This window comes from Passer montanus, unplaced genomic scaffold (assembly GCF_014805655.1).
Source record: "Passer montanus isolate IOZ18808 unplaced genomic scaffold, ASM1480565v1 scaffold93, whole genome shotgun sequence".
Classification (NCBI taxonomy): Eukaryota; Metazoa; Chordata; class Aves; order Passeriformes; family Passeridae; genus Passer; species Passer montanus.
In genome coordinates, this window is record NW_024374701.1 from 1,335,591 (window position 1) to 1,351,152 (window position 15,562).

Consider the following 15,562-nt stretch of genomic DNA (forward strand, 5'->3'; position numbering starts at 1 on the left):
TCATCCAGTTCTCCTCCAGCTTTGCTCTCAGGAGAGTTCCTGGGCAAACCCTGAGCCTGTTTGGAGGGCTCTGCTGAACCCCTGGATCCTGTGGAGAATTCCAGATTTCACAGGGAGCAGTGAGGTGAAACTGGGCAAACTCAAAAAGAGCACTGCACTTACATGGCTGAGTTCAGGGAAGGGCAGTAGGAAAGAAAACATCAAATTTAGCCCTACACAGCCTGAGTGAGCAGCACATTGCAAAACTCATTCCACTCAAACAAATGATCCACCTAAGCAGCTGCAACCAGAAAGGCCATTTTCTATTCCTAACTCCTGTACCTAAGCATCACTTTAGAATGTAAAGTACTGATTGCAGGGCTTGAAAGCTCTCACAGGGAGATGATTGTTGTGATTTGTACAGTCAGTTCAGGAACATGGTGTTCCCCCAACACCACTGCTCCAGCTCCTCCAGGTAATGGCAAGGGAAGCCATATTTTTCTTTTGTGTCATTCTGGAGACAAAAGAATGTCCTGTGCCAGGGAGGAGCATAAGGAAACAAACCCAGCCAGATGTTCACTGAAGTATAACCTGCCTTTAAACCAGGCATCTGAAAACATGCCTTTAGTTTAACACTGCCTGGAAATCAGCTGGAGAAAAGCACTGACCAAACACTCCTGGCTGACTCCCCCAGGCACACGAGCTGCTGGTCTGTCCCTGTTCCCAGGGTTTCCATCATTCCACCCCTGAAATGTCACCGTGTGTCCAAGAGCCACTGTCAGTGTTTGGGAAGCATTTGGGCTGGATATCCAAATGCAAACCCAGTGGCTGCTGCTGGACTCCTGAGCGCCGTGAGTGTTTGTGGGGGGAGCTGAAGAGATGAGCCTCACTCAGAAATAGCTCTTCCTTGGAAAGCTGGAGGGCTGAATCACAGTGTGTTGGCTCAGTTTTTAGCAGACGAGCCATCACATCTGCCTCCCTGTAGGCGAGGAGCCGTCACTGGCACCGGGATTGGCAGCCAGGTTCTGTCCCTTTGGAAACCAGGCAATGGTGATGGGGAGGGCGAAGGCTCGTGGTGGGCAGGGTCAGGCTGGGGGCCTGGTGAGGTGGGCTGGCAGCTCTGGGAGCAGCAGGGCTCTGCTCGTGGCCCTGCTTGGCCTGCACTGCTCCCCCTGTCCCTCTCTGTCCACAGAACGTGCCCCCAAATTGAACTTTGAGCACTAAATAAGTTATTTTGCTGAGAGGCATTAACCACTGCTCTGCTGCCCGGGAGACAACCCTGAGCATATCCATGTGTTGTCCTGAGACAGCTGAAAATACCAGTGAGATGGGCAAATAGGAACACCAGGGGAAAATGGGGAAACATGGGAGGGGACAAGACAGCTCCTGAGCTGAGGCATCTGAAACTGAAAGCACCTGAGAGACACCCCTGGCTTGAGAGGCTCTGGGGAGCCTGCAGAGTCCACCTGATAGCCACAGAAATGCAAATGTACAGAGGTTTTCTTCCCAGAACAGAGTGTGAGCCCTTAAATACATGTCACTCCTGGTTCCCAGCAGTCCAGAGGAAGTCTTGGGGGAAAAGGGGATGAGGGAACTAGTGGAAAGTTTTTGGAGCTAGCAAATAAACAAATTACAGATATGGATTTTAAAATCTTTCAGAGACATGGGATTTTTTTTGAGCTACAGTTTTGGGCTCAGTGCCCCCACTGCTGCAGTAATATTAATTTTCAAGCCTCCCCTCCAGGTTCAGGCATGGGCACAGTTGCAAGAGAAGTAGATTGGGAGTTCCTGAACCAACTGGTTGCTGACCATGAGTCAGGGGAATGACCTTGCAGCAGGCGGCTCATGGTGCCGCTCTCGGAGCCGTGCCAGGATAAACGGCACTGGCATCTCTGAGTGCTGGTGGAACCATTTTGTGACATTCCAGCTTGGCCTTTTCTCCTGCTGCCTTTGCACCCAAATTGTTTGGCTGGGTGGGAATGGGGTAGAGTATTCCCTTTTTTCCTCACAGCCTGGGATTGGGAGTCTCTATACACAGAGATAAAGGGGACAACTCTTATCTCCTGCCTACATCCTTGCCCATTAACATCAGCATTACAGATATTTAACCAAATTAAATCTTACTCTCCCCCCCCAGCCATACCCATATTAAACTGTAAGAAAACACCATGATAAAAGTTTAAAAAATCCTACGCAGCAGCACTGAATTTTCTGGATAGGTCTGGGAGAGATTTGTCAGAGGAGAGAGGGTAGAACACTTGGCATTTAGACGTTTTAATGAATGTTCCCAAATAAGAAAAGAAAAACATTTGCTTGTAGACTTTAAGCTTCTCACAGCATCAGAAAGCTCCTGACACAGAGCCCAATGCTGTATTTGTATAACATGGAAATGAACAGCAGCAGCAGCAGAGATGCAGGCTCCGAGCCTGCTCTGCGAGCAGCAAAATGGCCAGGGGTGCTGGGGCTCATCCCAATTCCTTCACCATTTGGGGGGGTCTCTAGGTGGACCTGATACCCCTGACCCTTCAGGAGTGGTTTCAACTCTAACATCAATATGAAATGAATATTTCTAACCATATTCAAGCTTGTGTCCCCATCAGCTCCACTCCCTAAAGCACCGACAGGAACCAACAGCAAAATTCGTCTGCGTCACAGATGTAACATGACCATCGGCAAAACAAGAGCAGGAGGAGATCATGGCTGTCTCGTCCCTCACAGAGCCTTCCTTCACTAGCAGACAAGAAGAGGTAATGCTTTAAATTTATATCATGGGCATGTGAAATCCTGCCCTTCCTTCCCCGAATCCTGCGGTCCCTGAGCGGTCAGAACGCCCGAGAAAATTGCGTGCGTTTTGTCGGCGTGGAACCGAACGCTGCGTCACGATGCTGCACCAAGGCCGAGGCAGAGCAAACCCCACTCCCCAGAGCAGGGAAACCCAGATACAGGGAAATGAATCAGCTCATGCAGTGTCACACACACAAGTGTCAGAGGGAGGGAGAAATCACAGCTTTCCCCGGTCCTTTTGCGGCACTGTGCGGAAAACGATCACGGAACGGTTACCCAGGTACAGCTCAGGGTGACAGTGCCACCCCTGTGCTCACAATCACTGCTGTCCTACAGAAATATGCCATGTCCCCTTCTTAGCCTTGTTTCCTGCCAGTCCCACAGATTTACCTGCTGACAGTAACCTCAATTCCTGAGTAATGAGATTTACAGCTGGAGTTTAACATTGAAATAACTCCTCTTATATCTGTCTCCTTACCCTCCCTGCGTTTAGACACAGTTAAACCATCGCTGTGGCCAAAACATGGTGGCAAAAGGAATTAAATCAAATTCATCCCTCTGCTGAGCACACTCAGCAGCCAGTGGCACCTCCTTGAAAGCCATAAAACAGCACTAGCTTTACAAAGTCAGGGCTTCTCCACCCCACAGCCGTGATGGGGAAAACCACGAAGAGTTGTCCATGCAACCAACACTCGAGAAAACAGCCTCAACCCACCCATCATCCACACAACCCAGCATCGTGCCTTAGTCCAGCTCCTGGCTGTACAGAACCCCCTCCAAGCTGCCTGGGACTGTTCTCATGCGTGTGTGTGTATTTCTGCCTGTCTGTCTGTCTGCAGGGACCACCATTGTCGCTGCTGTTCCTGTTGTTCCCCTGCTCTGCGGATCTGGCGCTGCGGGAGGCAAGGATGCTCCGAGGGAGCCAGCAACAGCCAGCGAAGGCTCAGTGAGTCAGGAGGGCTTGTGATGACTGCAGTAAGAGGCTGAAATTCCCTATGGAATCTGGCAGGAAAGGAGGGGAAGGAGGAAGGATGGAGATGGGAAAGAGGGAAAGAAAGTGGGGAGTGGCACGTACAGTCTGTTGGGCTCTTCCCTCCCCGTCCCCGCGCCGCACTGCCGTTGGAAATGGCGGCCCTGCGCAGAGGACGGCGTCGTGAAAAATCCGCAGCGCCTGCGGCCTGCGCGACAAAACCCCCAAAATTCCATCCGGGGTGGAAATCCAGCCCTGCCCTCTCTCCCTGTCTCCCAGAGCACCCTGCAGGGGCCAGGCTGCAGCCCAGGTGATGGGGACGGCGACCGCGCGGTGCCTGAGCCCGGCGGTTGTTGCTAAACAACCAACCCTGACGCTGGAGATGTCAGCCAGCAAGGAACAGAGATTAAACACTCCTGCTAGCAGATCCTGAAACTTGGTAAGCCTCAGAATGATGGAAGGCTATGGAATAATGGTCCCTGTAGTATGAGAAAACAAAGTTACCACTCCACTGCACAATCGGGGGACTTCCTCGGCCAGGACCAAGCTCAAGGCTGGCTGTGTCCTCAGCACTTCCAGGCAGAGCTGCCATCTTCATTGCTGGGCGCTTTAAGAAGAGAGGTGAAAAAATAGTATAGTAAATGGTTAAGAGGGAAAAGTGTTCTTCCCTTCGCTTCCTTATCCTCTCTCTGGAGCTGCTCTCTGCCCTCAGTCTCCCATTCATCCTTAACCAGTTCCCAGTCCTTCCTTCCTTGCTTTCTAATGCTGTTACTCCTTTGCAAACCTTTACAGAGCCATCACTGAGGGCAGTCTCCATCTCTCTGAGATGTTACTGAGCCTGTGGCCAACTCACACTTGTGCAAACAAAAGCTGAGTTTGGGTAAGAGTAATTTTCATTTCTTTAACATGATTTCCAGGTGCAATCCCTGCCCCAAGCAGCTCACAATGCTGCCAACACTCCAGCACCTTACAAGGGAGAAGGAAGCAAGGAGAAAAGCCCTGAACCCCGATACTTTCCCCTGCACTGTGGGCTGCAGCTCTGATACGTCATTGTCATGACTGGACGGCGAAACGAGACCTCCTGGCAGCACCCATGGGCCAAGGGCTGCACCCAGCACACCCAGCAGTGACCAGCTCCTGTCCTGCCTGCTGCCCGAGGGACGCCTGGCATCCCGGGATCCGAGGTGGGCACGGAGCGAGCAGCGGGCAGGGAGTGGTGAGAAGGGAGCTGGGAGCAGGCAGGGAATGGGCAGCAATCGGGCAGGGAGCAGCTAAGGAGCATGCCAAGGAATGGGCAGGGAGAAGTTAGGGAACGGGCAGGGAGCAGGGGGAGCAGACAGGAACAGCCAGCAAGCAGGCAGGGAATAGGACAGGGGCAGCTGCTGGTACTCGCAGTACTGGGATCAACGTTCAGGCTGCAGAGGCAGCCCAGCGCTCACACGGCTGCTCTGCTGATACCCATGGGCAGAGAGCAGGCAGGGGATAGAAGCAGGGAGCAGGCAGCGGGCAGAGGCAGCCGCTGACACCCGCAGGCAGGGAATAGGGAGCAGGGCAGGGAATAGAAGCAGGGAGCAGACAATGGGCAGTGTCAGTGGGCAGTGTCAGAGGGCACGGGTAGCCCCACTCGCTGCCCGCTCTGCTGACATCTGCGGGCAGGGAGCAGGCAGGGAGTAGGGAGTGGGCAGTGTCAGTGGGCAGTGGCCAGGCAGGGAGGGAGGGAGCAGGGCAGTGAGCAGGCAGTGAGCAGGCAGGGAGTGGGGAGCGGGCAGTGATCAGTGTCAGTGGGCACCGGCAGCCCCGCGGGCAGGGAGCAGGCAGTGGGCAGGCAGGGAGGGAGGGAGCAGGGCAGTGAGCAGGCAGTGAGCAGGCAGGGAGTGGGGAGCGGGCAGTGATCAGTGTCAGTGGGCACCGGCAGCCCCGCGGGCAGGGAGCAGGCAGTGGGCAGGCAGGGAATAGGGAGCAGGACAGTGAACACGCAGGGAGTAGGGAGCAGACAAGGAATAGGGAGCAGAGCAGTGATCAGGCAGGGAATGGGGAGCAGGGCAGGGAGCAAGCAGTGAGCAGGCAGGGAATAGGGAGCAGGGCAGTGAGCAGGCAGGGAATGGGGAGCAGGGCAGGGAGCAGGGCAGTGAGCAGATAGGCAATAGGGAGCAGGCAGGGAATAGGGAGCAGGCAGGGAGCAGGCAGGGAGCAGACAGGGAATAGGGAGCAGGCAGGGAGCAGGCAGGGAATGGGGAGCAGGGCTGTGAGCAGACAGGGAGCAGACAGGGAGCAGACAGGGAATAGGGAGCAGGCAGGGAGCAGACAGGGAGCAGACAGGGAGCGGGCAGGGAGCAGACAGGGCATAGGGAGCAGGCAGGGAGCAGACAGGGAGCAGACAGGGAACAGGGAGCAGGCAGGGAGCGGGCAGGGAGCAGATAGGGAATAGGGAGCAGGCAGGGAGCAGGCAGGGAGCAGACAGGGCATAGGGGGCAGGCAGGGAGCGGGCAGCGGGCAGTGTCCGCGGGCAGTGTCGGAGGGAGCCTGGTCTTGCTCGCTGCCCGCTCCGCTGACACCCGCGCACGGCCAATGGGCTCGGGCGCTCCACCTGCCATCCCCGCTGCGCCCAATGGCGGCGCGGCCCCGGCGCTGCGCCCTCCCCGGCCAATGGGAGCCGGCGCTGGCTCTCGTTAATGATGCAGCAGTCCAGGGAAGACTATCACATGTGAGCTGGCCGCCTGCCAGCATGGAGACACCGAGAGAGCAAGGTAAACAACTTTCCAACGCCAAAATGATGACATTTAATCCCTAAATGCTGGCTTCCCGGCTCGACTCATCTTTAACCCCTTTCAGCTGGTGTGGAAGCGTCTGGAAGGCACCCGTCTACCTGTCCCCAGTGCTTTTAAAAACTGGACGACGTGCCCTGCAATGATCACTGCGTCACCGTTTGCCACTTTGCGAACTACGCAGTGACAAACCTCCGAGCTCCGAATCGCAGGGCGCCTGTTAACCCCTGCACCAAGCCCTCGCTGACATGCCAGCCTCCAGGGACACGGGGGGGGATAAACAGCCCAGACAAACCGGGAAAACAGCAGTCTTTGCAAAGTTGTCATCTCTCCCCCACGACTACTACCCTCCTCTGCAGTACAGCAATGCCGGCAGGAGTGACATTAGTACAACCTGTGCCGTCGCTCCATTGAGAAAACAGCTCTGACGCAGAACAGAGCAATCCTGCCCAGCCAAAATAATAATAAAGGCACTTTGGGATCCGAACTTAGGGACGCCGGGGGAAAGGGACGCCCTGCAAATAATCCCAATACGTAGCTGCAGCTCCAGCCCCATCCTGATCAAAGGGTACGTACGTGAGGGAGACGAACCGGACCGAGGAGCCGTGCCCGTGCACCATCTGCGCAGTCCTCAGCCCTCCGCTCGCTCTGGAGCGCCGCAGAAGAGAAGGTTCCAGAAATTTCCTTCCCGTTAACCCTTTCGGCGTCTGCCCACTCTCCCTCCCCGTGGGATTAAGCGCGCCGGGTCTCCAGCATCGTCAATGGGCGAAGCCTCCTACGCCAGGCGAGCCCGAGTACGAGGTGCAAGGGGCAGTGGATGGTGGCAGGAGCCCAGTCCGTGGTGTTGGTGCCACTTCTCTCCCCGGAGCCCTCTGTGCCTCTCTTGCTGCCTCTCTCCCCTCTTGCTGCAGCAGGGCTGTTGCTGGTAGACCTATCGACGGAGCTTGCTCTCTCACTCTCTCGCTGAGCTCTGTGACGCAGCTCTAAATTCTCCAGCCTGCTCCTTGTGTTATAAGAGCGGAACTGCAGCTTTCCAGGGAGCCCGTGCCAGCGGTGCCAGGGCCAGGCAGACCGGAGAGAACGTCGCTCCTGGACTCTGCACCTTTTTTTGGCAATTATTCTGTTCCTCACCTCTCTTTCTGCGCTTCCTCCCCGGCTCTCAGCCTCGCATCTCCTTCTCTGCTTCTGAGTCATACTTGCCAGGTTAACTCTTTTAGGATTGGTAGTCAGCAGTACAAATCTCGAGCGATAGCAGCTGAAACCACAGCCAACTTTTTTGGTGTTTTCTGCTTTAAAAAAACCAAAGCAAATCTTGCTGGCTCTAAAAAACAAAAACACGTGCACACACACACACGTTGCAGCAGAGAGTTGGTGCTTTCTGATTAACTGTTTCGGGGACAGGAACCACTGCTTGACTTCCTGAAATGAAATATTTTAGGCCCATGTCCTGCAAATCTTCAGCAGGCAGATCCCCTGAAGCACAAGGCAGGTTAAGAGGAGCTGCTGCTGTGAACAAATGCAGGACTTACAGGCATGAGGCTACTGCTGGCCCCACAAGCCCCTGCTCTGCTGGCCACAAGACACTGATCTGAGCGTGGTTTAGCTGCTGGGCAGATGCGTGGCGTGAGATAAGGTGCTGAAAGTGCTGGAAAGCCACAGGATCTTCTTAATCTGAGCAGCATTAATAAGTGTTATCACACACACAGATTCAAAACGCTCGGCGTAGGCAGAGGAACTAATAACTGCGCTCCTGGAGTCACCAGAATCCACAGAATCCAATAATCCCCGACAAAGACAGGCCACAGGCAGCTCTGCATTTCAGCACAGCAGGCACCATCCCCAGGCACGGAGCCTTTTGCAGCTGCACGCTCTCTCCTTGCCTCTGCCCCCCAAATCCCTGGAATAACTCCGGTGCCTCCGGCCAGCCCCGGCACCGGCAGGGGAAGCAGAGCTCTGCCAGCCCCGGGAAGTGTGGAGGAGGATCCGTGGTAGGTGCAGCTCCTGGGAACCAGAGAAGCTGATGGAGAGGCAGCACTGAGAGGGAGTTGATGTGCACACACAGAGCAGCGAGGAGCAGTCCGTCAGGAGCCACGGAATGCAGAGATCCCTGCTCCACTCCTCCGTCTGCCATTTTAATTCTGACTCCAGAGCTGGCTGCGAGCGTTGGGTTTTTCACTACAACCAAAGCTGAAGTAACCACGGTTTTTTCTCCTCGCGGCGTCTGAAGAGCCTGAGCTATTTTGGGATTTGTCTGTACTACACTGAAAATGACACCTGTTACGCACAGACACAAATGAGGAAAATTACAAGTGCCCAGTTCCTCTGGTAGAATCCTACAAAAAATGGGGTGAGATCCCCTGGGTCAGGGCTGGCTGAGCAGCACGGGCTGTGCTGTGGGGCGAAGGGGATGACCCCGCTGAACTGAACAGACACCAGTATGAGAAATGTACAAAGTCTGTAGTAGCTGATGCAAGGGGAAATCAAGCCTCCATGTGACCAGAAGAAGTAGTGCATGATCAACTAAATGCCACAATACATGGTTTCTTATGCAATCGAGCCCATGGGACTCCAGGCCTTACACATCCACTTTGTGGCCAAAGCTGCAGGGATTAACTCCTTCCTTAATGGCTGGGAGCGAGCACAGGCTCCTGAAATGAGCCATCCCCCCAAGCAGGCCGGGCTTTGCTGGGCCTGTGCTGCTTCCAGGCACCCCCATGCTCTCAGGAGCCCCAGCACGCGGGGCCAGGGCGGATTTTCTGTGTTCCCACTTCTCCCTGGTGGTTTGCACCACGCTGTGCAGGCCGGCAGAGCCCACCTCGAGAGCCAGGGAGCTCCAGATGTGACAGAGCGAGATGAAACACCCGAGCCAGATGAAAGCTGGGAGCCTCAGAAACAGGGCAGTTCAAGGTGCTTGCAGCTCACGCTGCTTTTGTCAGGCCTGTGGTGCGTCAGGAAGGTGAAACCAGCTTGGATTTATCCCAAATGACTCTTTCTGGTTGCTTTCAGGAGAAATGGACTGTTTATTTTATGGTTTGCTTTCCTTTGAAAATCACCTGCCCTGGAGTGTTTCTGTCTTTGCCTGGCTCTAGGTGCTTGCTGGTGGCTTCCAAGAAGAGCTCAGAGCTGTGCTGCGCTGGGGAGCAATCAACTGTGGGAGAAATCTTGGGCCAGTGGAAAACTTCAGCCCTCAGATCAGAGTGATGAGGCCTAAAACATAAAGTAATTTCCTGACACTCTTGGGCAGGATTTGGCATTTTCTGGTTCGAACATCTTCGACATTCCACTATAAAAATCTAGGCTGCTTTTCTGGTTTGACTGGAGCCCTTTTCCATTTGTAGCTACTGGTTTGGGTTGGGGTTTTTTTTTTAGCTTTTTTTCTTTTCCTTACAGACTTTAAAAGTAGGAGGCAGAGCTTTGATTTTGTAAGAACAGCCTATGAGGGTGCAAAGTCCTGGGCTATTTCCATGTGTAGCTACTAGTTTGGGTTGGGGTTTTTTTTTAGCTTTTTTTGTTTTCCTTACAGACTTTAAAAGTAGGAGGCAGAGCTTTGATTTTGTAAGAACTGCCTATGAGGGTGCAAAGTCCTGGGCTAGAAAGGAGGCTTGGAAAATGGGAATAATCCATGGCTGTGGTGTGAGACTGGGGAGATCAGTGTCTCCATCAGAATGGCAGGGTAGGAATCTCTTCCAAAACTGGGAGTGACCCCATGGCTGATCACAGCTGGGCCCTGAGTGCTTACAGTGCTGATTAATAAAACAGAGAGTTTTTATAGTGCTGAACATTCTAGCAAGATTTCAGGACTTGCAACTGGGGTGGTTTGGGCTGGATGTCTGGGGAAAATACCATTTTTTGAGGAGGGAGGGAGGGGATTGACCCTCCAGACTGTCACTGACAGTTCCCTCAGCACCACGAAAGGATCAGGGAGGGATTCCTCAGCTTCCAGAGGAAGTTTGGGCTTGCCCTGCCTCTGTGCCAGGCTGTACCTGAAGGTTCATCCTCAGTTCTCCGGCGTCTCCTGTGTGATTTTCTGCTGCCACGCTGCGATGACCTTAATAGCAGCAACAAACGGAGTCTGACACTCCCCAAATCTCACCCTCGTGCACATCATTACTGCTGCTGGGGTGATAAAATGACCTGAGGGAGGCCCTTGGTGTTTTGAGGGCTGGAGGAAACCCTCGTGGTCCTGCCTGCACTTCCAGCTTCCTGCCAGGGAAGCCTTGGCTCGGGTTTGGGTTTAAATGCCATCGGCCACACCTTCCCCCAGCGCAGGAAGCACGATTGTTAAAATCAGGGCATGTTCCTGTTTCACTGAAAGGCTGAGATAAATAATCCAAAGGCCTCGTTTATGCCAAGTGAATTCCTGCCCGGGCCGGAGCAAGTCTGGGCAGCTGTAAATGTGTAACCCCTCGACCTCGCTTGGCACATCCCCGCGGGAGTGGCTGGCCACAAACGGAAGGAGCAAAGAATCGGGCAAAGGTGGACAGGGCAGTGGAAAAGTTTCTTCGTTTTACCAACCCGGAGGCTTAAAAGCTGCTGTAAAATGCAGAATGGTCAGTTTTTCAGGTGCTGATGTGGGGTAGCTCTTGTTGGATTTGCCAGTGGTACCTCATCCTTACAAACAGCCTCAGTGAGGGACAGAGTCACAACAAACATTCAGGTTTCGTTTTTTTCCAAAAGGTTTATTGTTTTCCAGACAAGCTTCTTTAGTGAATTCCAGAGAAATGGCCAGTGAGTCCTTTCTTTACCAGCCCAGCAGAATCCCAGAATGGTTTGGGTTGGAAGCGTCCTTAAAGCTCATCCAGTGCCACCCTGGGACATCATCTACCATCCCAGGCTGCTCCAAGCCCCATCCAGCCTGGTCTTGGACGCCTCCAGGGATCCAGGGACAGCCACTGGGCACCCTGTTGCATTTGGAACACTGCTGCTCTCCCTGGGATCCCACGCAGCAGGAGGAAGAGCAGCAGGCAGATAAAGAGCAACAAACCCCTTCCCAGACAGTTTCAAAGCCGATTTTGTGTGTCTGTTTGGGTGTGCTCAGCTGACAGCCCCACAGAGAGCAGGGCAGGGGGTTCACAGTGCCCCTCGGGAGGTGGTCCAAGGGAATTGTGTGGAACAGCTGGTGCTGGGATCGAAAGCCAGCCCTGCCAGCCCTGCCAGAGGTGTGGGCTCGCTCCCGGGCGCTGTCGGGGATGTGCTGGCACGGCTGTGCTGGCACTGGGGAGTTGCATTGGCATGGAGCGTTTGCATTCTCGGTGCAAACCCAGCCCACGGCACAGAGCAGGCACTGGAATGGGAGCCCGCAGGTGAAAACCTGGCCCTCCCCCTGAAAACCTGGAATTTTTCCGGTGAAGTCTAAGAAACCCAGCTGGAAGTGCCAGGATGCTTTTCAAAGAGGTGGCACCGCATTGACATCCCAGCCGCTTCAAGGCACCGCTTCGTGGCCAGTGTTGGACTCGGGGCCGGGGTATTTGGGATGCTCAGCCCACACCAGAATTCCCGGTGGGACACAGGGACAGCGCCCTCACCGCCGGGACCCCCGGCCGCCCTCCCAGCGCTGGCAGCGGCTGTGGGGGCAGCTCCCGATGCAAGGAGCCAGCAGCGCGGAGACAAAAGGAATTATTTCAGCTATTAGCTGCTAAGAATAGAGGCGGCGGGGGTGCTGAGGTGCCTGACAGCGCAGCCGGAGGAGCAGCGATTGCAGGGGGAGCACGGAAATAGCCGCGCTCCAGCTCAGCACCCCCAGCTCCGTGAGTCACCCCGGCCCGGGGCACAGGGGGCGGGCAGGGGCCGAACCGGGCAGGGACCGAACCGGGCAGGGACGGAACCGGGCAGGGGCCGAACCGGGCAGGAACGGAACCGGGCAGGATCCGAACCCAGATGAGTCTGAACCGGGCAGGGACCAAATCGAGCAGGGTCCGAACCGGGCAGGATCCAAATCCAGGAGGGTCCAAACTGAGCAGGGTCCAAACCAGGCAGGATCCAAACCCAGCAGGGTCCGAACTGGGCAGGATCCAAATCCAGCAGGGTCCAAACCCAGAGGGATCCAAACCCAGCAGGGTCCAAACCCAGCAGGATCTAAACCCAGCAGGAACTAAACCCAGCAGGATTCAAACCCAGCAGGGTCCGAACCCAGCAGGATCTAAACCCAGCAGGATTCAAACCCAGCAGGGTCCAAACCCCACAGAACCGGCCCCGGGCTGGGTTTGCAGGGCAGCTTTGGGCACGGGGTCTGAACCGGGCAGGATCCAAACCCAGCAAGGATCAAACCCAGCAGGATCCAAACCCAGGAGGGTCCGAACCGAGCAGTGTCCAAACTGGTCAGGATCTGAACCAGGCAGTGTCCAAACCCAGCAGGATCCAAACCCAGCAGGGTCCGAACTGGGCAGGGTCTGAACCGGGCAGGATCCAAACCCAGCAAGGATCAAACCCAGCAGGATCCAAACCCAGGAGGGTCCGAACCGAGCAGTGTCCAAACTGGTCAGGATCTGAACCAGGCAGTGTCCAAACCCAGCAGGATCCAAACCCAGCAGGGTCCGAACTGGGCAGGATCCAAATCCAGCAGGGTCCAAACCCAGAGGGATCCAAACCCAGCAGGGTCCAAACCCAGCAGGATCTAAACCCAGCAGGAACTAAACCCAGCAGGATTCAAACCCAGCAGGGTCCAAACCCCACAGAACCGGCCCCGGGCTGGGTTTGCAGGGCAGCTTTGGGCACGGGCCCCTGGTTTTCCCTGCGGAGCATCTTCCCAATCGCCAGGAGAAGCCCAAAGAGCTGCTCTGGCTCCCCGTGCTCTGCTGAAGGCTCTGCTCCCTGGGCAGCAGGTCCTGCTCTGGCACGGGCCGGGAGGATTTGGGAAAGGCAAACATTCCCGGGCCGGAGCAGCCTCTTGATGTCGGTCCAACTGTGTTCCAGGGTGTTTTCCCAAGTCTAATCTCGAAGTTCCCTTTGCAAATACCTCATAAAAGGTTAAAGATATGCACGGCAGGTATTTAAGTGCGGGGTCAGTGAATGGTGAGGTGCTCAGAGATGGCTTTAACATCTTGTCCTGCTGCTGTTTTATCAAAATCCTTTTGGTATCACTGCGTGTTTTTATCCAATATAACTTGGAAGAGGCAATTTTCCTTCTGTGCTGTTTGTGCAGCACAGGGTACAACACATTCCTGATCTATGACGAGGTTTCCAAACTCCATAGTAAAATGAATAATAATGATAGTAAATGTTGTATAACTTTTTTTTTTTTTTAATAATACAGCAATCTTTGTATTACTTCAGTGCTGGATTTTCCAGTTATTGTAGATAGGGGGGAAAAAAAAGATTAAAAAAAAAACAAACAAGGAATAACAATGAATTAGGGGAAAAAAAAAAAAAACAACCAACCAAGAACTGAAATAAATTCAAGGTTTGTAAGGAAAGAAAAATCAGTCCTGGCAAACAAGGAATAACAATGAATTAGAAAAAAAAAAAACAAACAACCAAGAACCGAAATAAATTCAAGGTTTGTAAGGAAAGAAAAATCAGTCCTGGGTGCCACTGCAGAAAGAGTCAAGCTGGACAGAATTAAACATCTCAGCTGGAGCGTGGACAGGGCAGCAGACAGCCTGCTAAAAATAGATTAATCCCAATTACAGCCACACTTCTGCCTTGCCCAGGTCCCCGTGGGCACAGGGCGCTGTGGCTGCAGAGGGGCTCGGTGCCCGGCTGCCCGCAGCGGGGCCGGGGGCACGCGGTGCCCGTCCTGGCAGAGCGCGGGGGCTCGGAGGGCGGCAGTGGCAGTGACGGTGACAGTGGCAGTGACAGTGGCAGTGGCAGTGGCAGCAGTGTCCCAGCAGTGGCAGTGACAGTGGCAGCAGTGTCCCTCCTGCCGGCCTTGGCTGCAGCTCCAGCTGCCCAGCGCTCAGCTGTGCTCCTGCAGCTCTGCTGTGCCTGAGCTCTGCGCTCTGCCGGGCGCGGCTGCGGCTCCCGCGGCCTCTCTGCCTAGAGACCGAGCCCTCGGCTCCCCCTGCGTGCCAGGCTCTGGGTAAACCCCCCGAAATCCCGGCTGGACGCATTTCCTCCCCTGCCTGCTCCTCTGACTGCTCCTCTGACTGCTTCTCGTCAGCAGCGTTGCAAAATGTTTAGTGGGAAATAAACAGATTTAAGCCTCTGTTTTCCAAGCTCTGGTAAGTTTATTTGTCCCATCCAGTCTGGGAAACTCTGGCAAATAACTCTTTTCCCACCAAAGGGATGGATATTAATTACCAATTTAAATAGTCATAAAATGAATCCCTTCAGCTGTAACAACTTCGTTTTGTTTAATCAGAAACCAGGAGTCAATGCTTGGGGGTTTCTTTTTGTTTCTGTGGCAGAAATCACAGTTTAATATTTTGGATTTTCCTGAGGAACAACTGCAAGTACAGGGGGAGCAGCATGGATTAAATGTTATGTTCATCTGAGCCTGATGAGATGTTTTATGTAAAAATCAGAGCCATGGTGAGTGCCAGGACCCAGCCCTGAGAGAGGCAGGATCGTGTCCAGGCTGGCAGGCAGCTCTGAGTGGGGATAAGGGTTTGGATGTGCTGGGTAGCAGCGGTGTTTCTGCTTAGAACTGATCAGAAAAGACTTCAGTTTACACTTTTAGGGCTCAATCGCCCTTTGCACTGAAATGCAGATCCAGGATTTAGCTTTTTTTTTGTTTTTAATTAAATGATAAAGACTCAGTGCAGAGCAGTTGGTACCTGTGGGCTGCTGAGCAGAAATCCCCCTGCACAGCCCTGTTTGCTTCCCCAGGAGAAGTCCTACAGAGCCAGTCTCCTGGAGCCCAGCTGGTGCCAGAGCAGTTTCTGGCTGTCCCTCAGTCCTGCTGTCCCTCCTGCTGTCACCTCCCAGCTGCCTGGAGCTGCACCCTGGGTACACAAAAACCTCCCATTAAAAATTCTGCCAACCCTGTCATGTAACAAAACAACATTTTCCCACTGGGAAATGAACAAACAGGGGAAAAAAAACCTGTTTGGGCATTCCTGAGCAGCTGGTTTGGCATTGCTGGGCCAGCAGCAGCCCGTGGCCAGGAGCATCCCTGTCCTGTGCC